Source organism: Alligator mississippiensis, chromosome 6, assembly GCF_030867095.1.
Source record: "Alligator mississippiensis isolate rAllMis1 chromosome 6, rAllMis1, whole genome shotgun sequence".
Lineage (NCBI taxonomy): Eukaryota > Metazoa > Chordata > Crocodylia > Alligatoridae > Alligator > Alligator mississippiensis.
In genome coordinates, this window is record NC_081829.1 from 14915762 (window position 1) to 14931028 (window position 15267).

Consider the following 15267-nt stretch of genomic DNA (forward strand, 5'->3'; position numbering starts at 1 on the left):
TTGCCCTATAGCTGTTACCCTATGGGATTGAAAGGTGTTAAAAATTATCATAAAGGTTACTACCTAGACTCGGGTTTATCCAATAAGCAAATTACAACACAGTATCTTTAGGTTTGAAATTGGCATTACTAAGCCCAACCCTTTTAAGTTTCTCTGAATATGCTTTCTTGGAACGTGTTTTACTGGATTGTGTTGGGTGTGCCAGGCAGTTGAATCCAGTTTTTATCATCAAGGGTGAATCCTGAGCAAAAACTGTTAGGTCAGCTAATCTTGCAGCTACAGCTTCGTGTTTGGGGCCCAGTCAGTTTCACGATTAATACAAACAGTTAGTTTTCTCATTTTGGTTAAACTTATGACAGACAAGTTACATTTGTGGGTTACAAACTTATAAGCTTTATATTAGCTAATATTACCTGTTAGACAAAATACCAAATGCCTCCAAGAAGCACATATTTATTGCTTATTAATCCTTCTGGTTCTGGCCGTCACAATCGGTAAAAAACATTTTCCTGCTTTTCTGGTGTAGCTGTAGAAATCTGCTCCCTAACATGGATCCTAAATCTAGTGTATGGCTCAATTTGACCAGATGTGCACCTGTTCTTATTCAGCATTCACTTGAGCAACTGCTGTTTCCTTGTATGTAGAAGGGAGAATCTATTGTCTGTTCAAATGCAGGTATCTGTGTCAGGTAGAACTAGGTACTAAAACTCCCCCTACCAGAGTAAAAAGTCTAACACTGAAGCTACTCTTGAATATATATATTCTGATATACTATAGACCATAGCTACCTAAACAGCTGGTATCTTCTGGCTCAGGGCTCTGGGCACATGGGTTGGGACATGCTACAGCTGCAGGTGAGTTCAGGCTTCTGTGCTGGTTGCAGCCTGCAGCTGTAGCACACCCCCCTCACCTCTCTTCTGCCATGCCTAGAGCCCTAACCTGGATACTGCTGACTGCACTTGGTACAGCTATGGCCATGGCTGGTAGCTGCTGGGTCCAGACTCAAGCAGTCAGGGAGGAGGAGTTGGGACGCACTACTGCTGCGGGTGGGTAGACTCCAGCTGTGGGGTGGGGAGGTGGCATGCTAAAGCTGTGAGCGACTTCAGACTTTCACACTGGTAGCATGCCTGGGAGAGAGGGACAGGGAGAGGGGGAGAGAATAATGTGTCCCTCAATGGTTATTAAAACTCATTAAGTGGTCTGCCAACCCAAATAAATACCCACCTTTGAGCTAGGACTTCCACATATTGAATAATCAAGAAGGATTATATGTAGATATAAAAGAACCAAGGCAGAATTTAAGTCATAGTCTTAAACTTCAATCTACTAAACCCCTAACTAATTTTTTACTTTTAGGTGACTAAGATCTTTGCCAGCAATGTCACTCCCGATGACTTCTACGTGCCCAGAACTGTTAGAACCTCTATGACGGTGGTCAAGCATTGGAACAATCTACCTATAGAAACTGTACAATCTCCTTCCTTGGAAGTTTTCAAGAGCAGGTTAGACAGATATTTGGCTGGGATGGTTTAGTTGGGGATGATCCTGCCTTGAGCAGGGGGCTAGACTGATTGACCTTGTGAGGTCTCTTTCAGCCCTACTTTCTTCTGATCAGTCTGAGCAGAGTCAGTGGCCATGTATCTGACCAGGAAGGAGGCTCTGGCTGGGAGGGTTCCCAGCGACCACGGGGCCTCTTTCCTTGCCTTTGTTCATTCCCGTCTCTGAGCAGAGTATCACTGAGCAGTGTCAGCTGGCTCCTTGGACTCATTTGAGGGCCAGTGGGTGCTGTACAGTGTGCTCTGCCCAGTGTCTCCCCTTGACATTCTTGTTATGAACCTTTGACCTCCACTCTTGTCTTTGTTTTCATTATTATTAGTCCCAAGGAATCAATTATCATCTTTCCTGTAGCCTCCCTGCCTGAGAGAGGCCAGTAAGTTACTTAGTGGACATAGGTTCATGCCCCTTATGGTGATAAATAGGCCTTTGCAGATTCAGATCTAAGCCTCCCACTTCCCAATGTACAAATAGGCCTAAAAGTAGAAAGTGAGAGCCAGGATTCCCAGAAGAGTGCCCTTACTTAGAAGAGAGCACGATGACTCTTGTTCCCTTTCTCAGTTCCTCTCAAGCTTGCATTCTTTGCTATGCAGTTTCAACATGAAGATTATGCCCATCTAGCTTAGCTCATGATCTGACACTTTCCTAGGGAATAGGATGAGGTTATGAGCCCCCTCAGCCAGAAGATAGCAAGAGCAGACATTTTTTGGGCAAGTCCTCTAACTCAGGTGTGCCAATGATACAGCCCACAAACTGAATCTGACATGCAGAGCCCTATCATTTGGCTCATGGTGCTATCAGTAGATTTTGGACTGGTCTTGTACACCACAAGTGATGTGTGGGGTCAGTCCAGTAGCACACAAGTCCAGTCTGATGCTCACTAGTCTGTGCATAGCACACAGAGCTGGTCTGATACCTGAGCTGCCTGTGGTGAATAGGGCTGGTCCAGCAAGCACTCTTCATGCTGCATGTGGACCCAGGCTAGAGCATGGTGCGTGTAGTGCCTTTGTTGGACTAAATCCATGCACCAAATCTAGTGTGCAGGGCTGGTCTGTTGCCTCCATCTAGAGTGCAGACTAATCTTTCACTATTAACCTGGCCCATGAACCAGCCCTGCACTACTCATCTCCGCTCTGACTACTAGGCTGTTACATAACCGGCAGCCTGAGACCACTTTCAGATCCTCTTTCAGTCATGCCTTAAAAGAACATTTTGGTTTCACTCTAAAGGGATGACTGCGGCTTAGTCCACCCTACAGAGCTTTACAGGCGGAACTTAGTGTGTCAACACCCAACTCTCCTCTGCAGCAGCAGAACTGGCAGAATTAAACCACCTCTGCTAAGCACAGTATGGTTTCTACTGTCACCAGGTACATGTAGACACTTGCACACCTTTTGGTAGGTGCTGCAGTCCCTCCAGTAGCTGGTGCCTCCTCAGGAGGTACTTTAGGATCTAGCAGCAAAAGATATCACCTCATTTTTTTGCTGATGCCACACGTTGAGCAGGCAAAAAGCACCTCCTATTTTTTAATGCAAAAAATGAGTGACATCTTCCCCCAGAAGCAGCAAACTCCTGCTGCTGTGACCCACAAGTGCTCAGTAAAACTGCGTTTCCCAGAATTTACTTTACTCTCTGACATGTGCTCCTGTGCCCTGCTTGTTGCCACTGGAAAATGCAGGGGGAAAGGGAGCTGGAGACAAGCAGGTGAGACATCCTTCCTTCTTCATTTCCCCCACCTTAGGCAGTGACCCAGGCTCATGCCCCACTCATCCACCTATCCTGACACCACTGCTTCCACTTGTTTAACTCAGGCTTCTCCCTGCTTGAGATGCTGGCTTTTTAAAATCTTATTCCTAAGCTTATATCACTGGCCGCTGGACTGGTTACATCAGCTGAAAAGTAATACCACACTGATAAGGTGTAACCTGGCCCTCCAGGATTATAGGAAGTTACTATGTTTGTTCAAGGCATTCATAAATAAATGACTCCAGCCACAAGTGTGGAAAAATGTGCTGCCAGAATGGAAAGTGCAGAATATATTGTAAATATAAATATACCTGCCTTGGCATTAGCAGATTCAACAGAAAATAACTTTAGGTTCACTCCTTCAAATAGAATCACAGAATCAAAGGACCGGAAGGGACCTGCAAGATCATCGAGTCTGGTCCCCTGCCATGGGCAGGAAATTATTGGGCTCAAACAAGCTAAACAAAGTGCTTATCCAGCCTCATCTTGACCACCTCCCAGGATGGTGACTGCACCACCTCTGCTGGGAGCGTGTTCCAGATTCTGGTAATCCTTATAGAAAAATATAATCTGTATGTCCACCCTAAATTTTCCCTCTATTAGCTTATGCCCATTGGTCCTTGTATTCCCTTGAGGTACCTTCCTGAAGAGTTGCTCCCCTAGATCTTGATGCTCACCCCTAACATACTTGTAGGAGGCTACCGAGTCACCTCTCAGTCCTCTCTTACTCAGACCAAACAGGCCCAATTCCCAGAGTCTCTCCTCGTTCAACACATTCACACTTCTCACAAAATTGATTCACATGAAAGGCAATGCAAATGTTGTTGCTGGTGCTTTGTCATGGAAGCGGGAGCTTGAACTTAGATCACTGCTCCCAGTGATCCTTCTTTGTTCATTTTTAGAGAAAGGAGCGAGATGATAGATTATGGGTTTTATTACAATATTTTTGTTTTAAATGTATTTGCATTGTAATTATGTTTGTTGCGTGCCTCAGTTTCCCTGATTAGCCTGTGTATGGAGAATGAAGGGTCAATAGAGGCCCTGCGAAGTCCCAGAGATGTGTTTGTGTGGACAATGTTAATGCGGAAGATTTCATAGATTTCATAGACATTCAGGCTGGAAAGAACCCCAGAGAATCATTGAGTCCAACCCCCTGGCCAGGGGCAGGAAGGCAGCAGGGATCATAGGATCCCAGCAAGATAAACATCCAAATTTCTCTTGAAGGTGTTCAAAGTGGGTGCTTGAACCACCTCCAGTGGCAGTCTATTCCAAACCTTGGGGGCTTGGACAGTAAAGAAGTTCTTTCTTATGTCTTGTCTGAAACGGTTGCAAAGGAGTTTGTGACCATTTGATCTTGACATCCCTTGAGGCGCTTTGGTGAACAGACATTCCCCCAGATCCTGGTGAACACTCCTAATAAACTTATAGGTGGCCACCAGATCGCCCCTGAGCCTATGCTTTTCCAGGCTGAAGAGTCCCATGGCTCTCAGCCTCTCGTCATAAGGTCTGTTTTCCTGACCTCTGATCATGTGCATGGCTCTTCTCTGGACTCTCTCAAGCTTCTCCACATCTTTTTTGAATTGTGGAGCCCAAAACTGGACGCAGTACTCCAGCTGCAGCCTCACCAAGGCCGAGTACAATGGCAGAATGATGTCCCGTAATTTGCTTGAGAAGCATTTATGGATGCAAGCCAGGCTCATGTTCATCTTGTGGTCAATCATGACCCACAAGTCCCTTTCATCTATAGTGCTAACCAGTGTAGCACTGCCAGGCCTATAAGCATGCTGCAGGTTTTTCCTCCCAAGGTGGAGAACCTTGCATTTTTCAGTGTTAAACACCATCATCGAGACTTGAATAGCTTTGTTGACACTTCAGTAAAGCTAAGATTTCAGGTGTCATCCATGAGAGTCCAGGGAAGAGAAAGAAACATGACAATGAATAGAGATTAAATGGGGAATAGTTTTAGGACTCCTGGCTATGCAGACTGGAGACAAAGAGGTGAGTTAGTTTTGGGGGTGCTTAGGATTGTGCAGGCTACGTTGGAGACAGGGACTGCTTAACCCTTTCAAGAGGACAGAGAACCCCTGGCTGCGTGGCCTTTGCCCCATTAATTGCCTTTATTGAAGATGAGCTGCTGCCTTTCTGGGGGAACATGTTGCTTGCTGTGCTGGTGAAATACAGATGTAACAGGATATGAATTTCTGTTAGCAGACACTTGTTAGATTTGGGCATCTGAAATACCTAAAATTCAATTTGTACTTTGCATGCTATGGTTCAGGCCTGCAAGGGGCCTGGTAAGACAGGACTCTCCCTGCAGTTACTGCTCCTTGTTGCTGTGGCACCATCACAGGAACTGAAAATAGGCAACTGTATCTTAATGCTCCTTTTCATAGATTCATAGATGTTAGGGTTGGAAGGGACCTCAATAGATCATTGAGTCCGACCCCCTGCATAGGAAGGAAAGAGTGCTGGGTCTAGATGAACCCAGCTAGATGCTTATCTAACCTCCTCTTGATAAGCATCCTTTTGGTGCACCCAAGCAGTGCAGAAGAGCTGCCAACTGATGCAAATTCGAAAACTTAAGAGAAGTGGACGTAGATCTGTCACAACCCAAAGTTGTGATTTTTTGTTTGTGTGCGTGCTTCGGCACCGCTAAATTATTTCCCACCAAATTTGTCGCTTTCTTTGCATAGTAGAGCTCTCTGCTGCTAGAGAGAGCTCTGGTGCAACTGGGGATTTCCCGCCAAATTACAGCTTCCTTGCAGTGTGCATCTCTTTTGCATCGTAGTGATACATGCTGTAAAGAAGTTCCCGCCATTTGTATTAGGGTCCAAGCCATGTTATTGGCCGACTCCTAATTTAGGCACACGTGGCGGCTAGCGATTGGCTTGCTAGCCGTACATAAGGCTTGGGTAGTTTCCGCCCAAGTTGGAAGACTCCACTAACACCGGAGGAGGGAGGAAGAGAGAGAGATTCTGTGTGAAGATCTCCAAGCACTGTGGACCCTCGCAGACCCAGCGCGCCTCCCCTAAGCAGGCAAGAGAGGCAATGAACTGAGCCTATGGAGCTTTCACTTCTCGCCTCTCCCCGTCGCCGAGCGCTATCCTAGACGTATCCCTTTCTTATAATTTCGGACCCCACGGAGCCTAGCAACCTCTGGGGAAAACATATCGGACCCGCGGAGCCTGAATAACTCCGGGGAAATTTTTTGAACCCAACTTAACCGTACCCGCGGAGCCTAGCAAACTCCGTGGGAGCAATCGTTTTGCCAGAATCCTCCAATGAGGGTTCAAGCAGGAGCTGTGCCTGGAAACTTATCCAGCCTACACAGATATCATCTTTGGGTGTAAGTAAACAATCTTTTCAATCAACCGTTACGCCTCTGCGACTAATTCCTACTCGCGTGCACAAAATCATCCCGCGATTTCTCCCACCCTGCATGTCCGGGCTGACGGCCACAGCCCGTGTGCACTGGAGATGGGTCCGGTACGACCCCAGTTCGCCCCCGGCTTGCCCATGGCGGCCAGAATGGGATCGGAATCACCGCCGCGCATGGCGACGAGGGCGGGCTCGGGGCCCGGCCCGCACAAGATCAGCAGTGGGGGAGGAAATGGATCCAGATTAGGAGCCCTGGGTTGCATCTACATGAGACATTTACTGCATAGTTAACTAATTAACTCATCTCAGTGTCTACACATGCGTCCTATTAGGGCTCATGAAAGTAATACATTCTATAGCAGGGTAGTGCTTCTAAACACAGTACTTGTAAATACAAGTACTACCCTGCTGCGGACTAAAGAATACATAGCAGTGCACATATAGACACTGACCCAGCTGGCTGGGGCATGAGGGTGCTTCAGTGTGGGGGCTGACTGCATGGTGGAGTAGTACTGCCAGTCAGGGGTAGGGAAGGAAAGAAAGATGATTGAGATCAGAGTAGGTTTTAAGGAATGCTGATGTCTTTGATCAAAGGCAGGGGTGGACAAGGGCTGGGGTGCCTCTCAGGAGCAGGTGGGGTCTCCATGGACATCCCCTGAATTCCAGCTGGTCTGATTCTGTTGCCGTGGGAGCAGACACAGAAGGTTTCCGGGCATCAGTTCCAGCTAGTCAGGATCCACAACACAGTTTGAAAGTCAGCAGAGCCCAAGTAGCAGAGGGGGGACACAGCAGAGCCTGGCTTCTTCTTAGTTCCTTTCTGCCTATTTGTGCAACCTTCTTGGTTCTTGGGTATGTACCAGTAGGTTGGGCCAGGGGAAGCTGAGGTCCTCAGAGTCTGTTTGGCTTCTTCTCTGCTAAGAAGGGGCTATTGAGGAAGAAGCAAAGCAGCTTGATGGATCCTGTAAAGATAACAAGAAGCAGGCCCTGCTCCTGGGGACAGCCCTGAACAGTGGAAGCACCAGCTCTGGAAGAAGGTAGGCAGCCGTGCCCCCTGCCCCCCAAGAAAAGAAATAAGGTGGTTGTGGTGGGTGACTCCCTCCTCTGTGGGACTGAAGGGATGATCTACCACCCTGATCCCCTAACCTGTGAGGTCTGCTGTTTCCCAGGGGCTTGCATCTGGGATGTGGCTGAAATGATCCCAAAATCTGTCCAGCCCTCTGACCACTACCCCATGCTCCTCATCCACATGGTCATGACACAACCCTAGCTGGGTCATGAGAGACTACAGGGCTCTGGGGGCTGGGCTCAAGGAGCTGAGGTGCAGGTAGCTTTCTCCTCAGTCCTAGATGTATAAAAGAAGTAAATAGAAGATTCTGGTGATGGTGCTATTGTGAGGGCTTTGACTTCTTTGACCATGGCATGCATGTCAGGGACTGCAGCCTGTTAGGAAGACTACCCAGACATCTCATGGGATGAGCACTCAGCAATATCTGGTCACTCACAAAGCTTCCTCAATTGCATTGAGAAGCTCTATCTAACTCAGGAAGTTTACGAGCCAATCAGGGGCAAGGCACTCCTAGACTTGGTTCTGGCCAAAGGGGACAAATTAGTGAGCAATATAAAGATAGAAGGGAAACCGGGTGACAGTGACCATGATATGATCACTTTCTCCATCCACCGTAAATCAGGGAAATTGGCCAGTAGAGTAGAAATCCTTGATTTTAGGAAAGCTGACTTCCATGGGCTTAGGCGATTGGTTGGTCAGGTGCTGCGGGACCATGGTCTGACAAAGGAAGGAGTACAAGGAGAGTGTTCATTCCTCAAGGAAGTGTCCTTAAAAACTCTAAGGAAGTCCATCCCCTTTCATACGAAAAGCAGCAGAAGGGCTAGGAGATCCCCTTGGCTCAATAGATAAGTCATGGACCTCCTGAAATCAAAACAAGAAGCCTACAAGTGATGGAAGTCAGAAATAGCTACCAAAAAGGAGTACACAGCAATAACCTGTGCCTGTAGGGAGCTGATCAGGACAGCTAAAACACAAACAGAATACAAACTGGCAACCAAAATCAAGGACAACAAAAAGTCCTTCTTTAGATATGTAGGGAGTAGGGGAAAAAACAAGGAAAGCATAGGGCCCCTCATGACTGAAAAGGGACAGCTGATAACTGGCACTCAGGACAAAACCGAACTCCTGAATGAATTCTTCATGTCAGTCTTCCACCAATCCAAGGGCGCTACCTTGCTTGACAGGATGTAGGATGATCATGGTGACAGCATAGATCTTGCGGGGGAGCACCTATAATAAAAACTACATGTCTACAAACCAGCAGGACCAGATGAACTACACCTAATAGTGCTAAAAGAGCTAGCCAATGTCATTGCACAACCTATAGCCAAATGATTTGAAGATTCATGGTGTTCAGAATAGGTCCCAGAAGACTGGAAGAAGGCCAGTGTTGTGCCTGTGTTTAAGAAAGGGAGAAAGGAGGACCACAGGAATTACAGGCCAATCAGTTTGACATCAATCCCAAGTAAAATCCTGGAAAAAATAATCAGGGTCCATCACTAACTGGCTAACAAAGTAGTATTCTGAAAGATAGCCAACATGGCTTTATTACAAGCAGATTATGCCAGACCAATCTCATCTCCTTCTACGATCAGGTAACTCACCATCTGGATAGGGGAAATGAGGTTGATATCATATACTTGGATTTCAAAAAGGCCTTTGACCTGGTCTTCTATGATGTCCTCATGGTTAAATTGGAAAAATGCATCCTCAGCTACTTTATGGTTCAGTGACTAGGAAACTGGCTCTGTGGTATGACCGAGAGTACCAATGGACGGGACTGAGTCATCATAGTGGGAGATGACCAGTGGCATCCCTCAGGGCTCAGTATTTGGACCAGTACTATTCAACATATTCATCAACGATTTGGATTCGGGTATTAAATGTGAACTGGTAAAGTTCACCGACAATACCAAAGTATGGGGGAGGGTGGTCATGCTCCAGGACAGATCAACACTACAGGTTGACCTGGACAGACTTGTGAGGTGGGCAGACCTTAACCAGTTGTTGCTTAATACAGAGAAATGCAAAGTGGTCCATCTGGGGAGAAATAACCCACAACACACTTACAGGCGCAGCAGTGCTATGCTAGCCAGCACCACAACTGAACGAGACCCGGGTGTCATGGTAGATAAAAAATGAACATGAGCCATCAACATGATGCTGTAGCAGGAAGAGCTAATCAAACACTGGCATGCATCTATCGAGGCATCTTGAACAAGGCTAAAGAAGTCATCCTCCTGCTTTACTTGGCTTTGGTGAGTCCACAGCTGGAGTACTGCATCCAATTCTGGGTGCCACACTTCAGGAAGGATGTGGAGAAGCTCAAGAGAGTCCAAAGGAGGGCCACACACATGATTAGAGGCCTAGAGAGTAAGTCATATGAGGAGAGGCTGAAAGACCTAGGAATGTTCAGCCTGGAGAAGAGAAGACTCTAAGGGGGGACTGGGTGGCAGCCTATATCAGGGAAGTACAGCAGGGCCTGGGGGAAAAAAAACCCAACTATTCACCAAGCCCCCCTGCCAGGGGAGGGCTAGAAATAATGGGCACAAGCTGATTGAAGATCACTTCAGACTAGACATAAGAAAAAACTTCTTTAAAAGTTGAGTACCAAGGGTTTGAAACAGGCTCCCTCCAGAGGTGGTACAGTCACCCACCCTAGCAATCTTCAAAAAATGTCGTAATGACATCTTGCAGGGGTTATCTGGCCCAGCAGTCTTTCCTGACCAAGTGCAGGGAAGCAGGACCCGATGAACTGCAAGGTCCTTTCCAGACCCTAAAAAACTATGAAACTATGCAGTGGTGGTGCTGTTTTCCAGACAGCTGAGTCTTTGTATTTTGACTCCAATTCCTACTGGAGTCACTGGGTCCTTCAAGTGAATCCTTAGCGTCAGTACCAGTGGGTTTAGCAAACAGTTTAGCAAAGATAAATTGATCTTTGTGTCTTTTCTATTATTTTATTCAGAACATGCCACTTGTGACCATGAAGCTTAGTATGGGTAGCAACATTTCTCTGATAACTAGCACAAATAAACTACATGAGGCAATTCCTACAGGTGTATATACAGATTCTAAATGTCCAATATGCTTGGAAAGATTTGGCAATGTAGCTTTTTTAGATGGTTGCTTTCATAGATGTTGTTTTGGTTGTGTGCAGGAGTAGAAAAATTCGAGCCGAATGTCTAGTCTGCAAGAGCCTTTTTCATTCTATCTTCCATGCAGTGAGAGCTGACAATGATTTTTAAAGAGTATATATTAAGGCCTTCAGGGAATTGTTATTTCACTAGTCCTGAAGGGTAGAGATTTTGTTAATGCACTGCAGTAACAAGGGAGTGTTTGTATGCTAGCTTATCATCAAAGGAGTTCCTTTTCTCAAAGGATGCTGTCACCCTCAGACAGTGGGATATTGTCTGAAGTGTTGTCAAGTCAATCAGTGCAGCAGAGAGATGGCAAGTTTCAAAGAATGATAAGAAGGCATGTCTCAAGAAGACAGGCTATGCTAGAGGATAGGTCCCTGTGACAAATTCAAGGACAAGGCATAATTAAATATCAAAGAGCTCTCTATCATTCAGCAGAGTTTTTCTGCAGGAACCCTGCTCAACTTCATAGGTTAGTTCCACGGCTGGAGTGTAAACTAGCTGTCCTTTCCAGTGCCTATAGCTTTCTAGTTAATATTATTCAACACATCATCATGAATAATGTGACATATGACCTGAAGAGCCAGGCCTTTGCTTTCCTTTCATTTTTCATGTCCATGTGACAAGGTATTTAGCAGAATTCAGAGATTTCATTGGAATCTGACAGGTTGCGTCATGAGCGCTTCTGCCATGGCCTCGAATTTGCATCTTCTAGGATGTCAACTTTGTGACTTAGCTCTCATACCACCACAGCCCATTAGGCTTTTGCGTATGGGATAAAGCCTTTTTTGCTTGATTCAACTGTCCACTATTTACATTAATTAATCAGTTTTGCCCAATGCCCCTTTAACATAGACCTACGTGACCAGCATGCCAATAACGATTGTTCTGCTACTTAATATGACAAAGGAATAACAGAATCATCAGTTATTACAATATCTCAAAGTATTACAGAATCTCAAGAATTAGGTCATAATGCATCCACAGTTGGCATCGATTAGGTCCCTTGGGAGGATATAACTCCAGGGCCATTTTGTTCAAGCTCAGAACATGTTCATGCTGCTGTGGTTTATCCTATAGATAAAATAATAGAAAATTAGGGATGGAAGGGACCTCAGGAGGTCCTCAAGTCCAACCCCCGATCAAATCTGGACCATCCCCAATCATATCATCCCAGCCAAGATTGTCTAGCTTGGTCTTCAAAACTTCCAAGGATGGAGATTCCACAACCTCTGGGTAAGCTGTTCCAGTGCTTCACCACCCTCCTAGTGAGAGTTTTTCCTAACCTAAACTTCTCTTGCTGCAACTTGAGACCATAGCTCCTTGTGGAGCCCCAGGAAACACACCTAGGAGAATCTCCCAAAGGTTAGGAGATCCTACATTATTGGAGCCTCCCTTTTCAGGTTTGAATGAAGAGGGGCTTTGTTTCCTCCCCTTTTTGGGAAAACATTCCTAAGACACAAGAGGAAAGGATAAATGAAGGACACCTCCCATAGAGGGTTATGCGGGCAGACACGTGGGTCATCGCACACCTTTCCCCAATGGGGTCACAGTTGTGGTCTTTTTTATACACAAGATATGACGTAGCAAATTAATGCACATTCCAATAAAGATATATTTGTTTTCACTACGATCTTAAACTAAATAATGTAATCCTCGCCCCTAGCACATTGGTAAAGGTTCTAGTTTCTTTCTAACTGAAAAAAAAAAAAATGTGCTGTGTTTATGTGTGATGGTGAACCACACCATCTGCACCCCCCTTTCAAAATCCTAGATTCATCTGTGTTACCATGTACCATTATACATAAATAGTAGTCAGAGAAAGTGATTATCTTTTTAGGTGTCTTCTTTCTTGTCTACACACTACCAAATGTTGCATGATTATTATCCTCAACTGTAGCCATTGCCTCTCCAAAATAACCAAAATACAGGCTGGATTTGTACTTGATTCCTACTTGACTTAACATTTACTCAGTTTTTTCTGGTAAATGGGCTTCTGGATTTGGTGGCACAAGAACTGAAAGAAAGAGGTCGTTAGTTAGTATGTTCATCTGAAGTCAGGAAGAAGTCAGGGTAGATTTGCATCTTATAGCATGACTAAATCAGAGATGTATAGCATAAGAAATACACAGCATAAGCTTTTGTAAGCAAAAGTTCACTTCATCAGATACTTTGAAAGCACATGCACAGAGTAATATATAAATGGAGAGAGCAATCTAAATACTCAGTACAAGAATCAAATACAAGTGACTGCAAAAACTGGAAGTCTTCCTGTGTAGAATGATTGATGAAGTAACAACTGGATGAAGAGCTGTTATAATTGGAGTGTTTTTCCTACATTTGTATCTTTGATGGCCTTATCCACAGGTAACCATTTGAACCTAACAGCTCTGAAATGGCTTCAAGGCTGTAAAAAGTTGCATTTCTCTCAGGAGAAAGCATGTTGGTCTGGGATCCTATAGATATTCATACCGACTGTTGCACTTCATGTACCTCTGAAGTATGCAGGACACAATGTACCAACCCTTTTCCCAGAATATTGCTGGAAAATGTGCATCTATAAGATAATCATAGCTCATTTAAATTAATTCACATTCATTCCAGGGACAAGCCCATCAGGCCATGTGCCAGCTCTCTGGCCATCTACTGGCAGACGAGCATCAAAGCAGCTTAGAAGGGCTACTTATGTAAAGGGCTGTGTCACTCTTGTTTGGATCCAAGTCAAAACCCAGGACAATCAGAACCACCACAAATGAAATGTCTGTTTACACGCTGTAGCAGGACCTGGACCCAGAGGCAGCTGTGATGTCCTTTGGTGCTGCACGGCTCCTGCCCCAACCCCAGCTTTTTTGGGGTACCCTCCCTTTTCCTCTCACCTGCCATGACAGGTTGGAATTCAGTTATTATAGAAGGGAGGCTGCTCCAGGACCCCAGAGGCAGCCCTAGCCTGCCGTGGCCAGTGGGTCCCTCCTGTACCCAGGTGACCCCCCATCCTGTTCTTCAAACCCTAGTCGTCCCCCCCCCCCCCCAGCCCCATCAGTGCCTAAGGGCACCCATTACCTTAAGGGCTATTCATGTCCTCCTTCTCCCCCTACAGCCACACCCATGCTTCCCCATCTGCCCCTTTTCGGTACTTTCCTATTCACCCTTTCTCTTTCTGTGTACCAAACTAATGCTGGGTCCCTCAGACCTCAAACCTTGTTCAGACTACAGCCTTTTCAGCTTCAGCCCTTTTTTTCTCTAGCTCAGACCCCTCAGCCCACATCTGCTGATTTGGGCCCTAGCTCTCTGGACCCTAGCCCTACAGTAGAGGTTGCCTGTGTGGTACTGCACTCATTGCTCCCTCCACCCCTACAGCCACTCCCGTCCTCTGGTTCTTAATTTGAACATAAACAAGAGCCCACTGGCTGTATAACAAAAAAACCTCTCCTCACACTGGGCAATAACTTCCTTGAAGGTTGTAAGTCCCCCTTAGATCTTTACTTCCATCTCCTGGGGAACTCAGGTGCCAGTCAGTCCCTCTCTACAGCCATTCTACTCAGGAACGCCTATGTCTACTACCTGCAGGGCCAGACTGACTGCCTGGGTTCAGGAATTGATCTTGTGTGCCTCCCAAATCCCAGGCAGACAAGGTTCTTTGGGTGAATCTGATATCTTTTATTAGATCAACTTAAATAGTTGGAAAACAATTATTAAGCAAGCTTTCGGGTTCAAAAACCCATCATCAGGCTAAGGAAGTTTCAGCAGTTGGTGTGTGCTCTTCCTGGATGGAAGGAAAAGTAAAGAAGCCAGGGGCTGGGCTGGTATGCATACAAGACAGGCAGCCAGTGAAAATATAGACTGAGGAGTCAATGGGTGAGAGACAGGCTGGGTGGGGGGGAGATAAAGGGGATGAATAATGGAGAAGTACCTGGGAAGTCAGATGTCAGGCAGGTTATAATGTGTCATAAATCCAATGTCTATTTAGTCCATGATTTTTAGTATCCAGGAGGTTGATGAAGTGGAGTTCATAGGCTCGTCTCTGGGAAGTGTTTTGTAGGTTTCCTTTGAGGCTCAGGACTGAGAGATTGGAGAGAGAGTGGTTTTCTTGTGAGAAATGTGCCCCCACCGGTAATTGGGTGTTCCTGTCTTTGATAGATTTCCGGTGTGCGTTCATTCTGGTGCACAGTTGTTGTTTGGTCTCTCCTACGTATTTTCCATCAGGGCGTTTGGTGCATTGGATGAGATATATTACATTTCTGGAGGTGCAGCTGTAAGATCCTGGGATGCTGATGGCTCTGTTGTGGGGTGTAGTGATTGTGGGGGTGGTGGAGATGTGTTGGCAGGTTTTGCATTTCTTGTCCTGGCACGGTCTGGATCCTTTTGGTGTGTTCTGGGCTTGAGGAA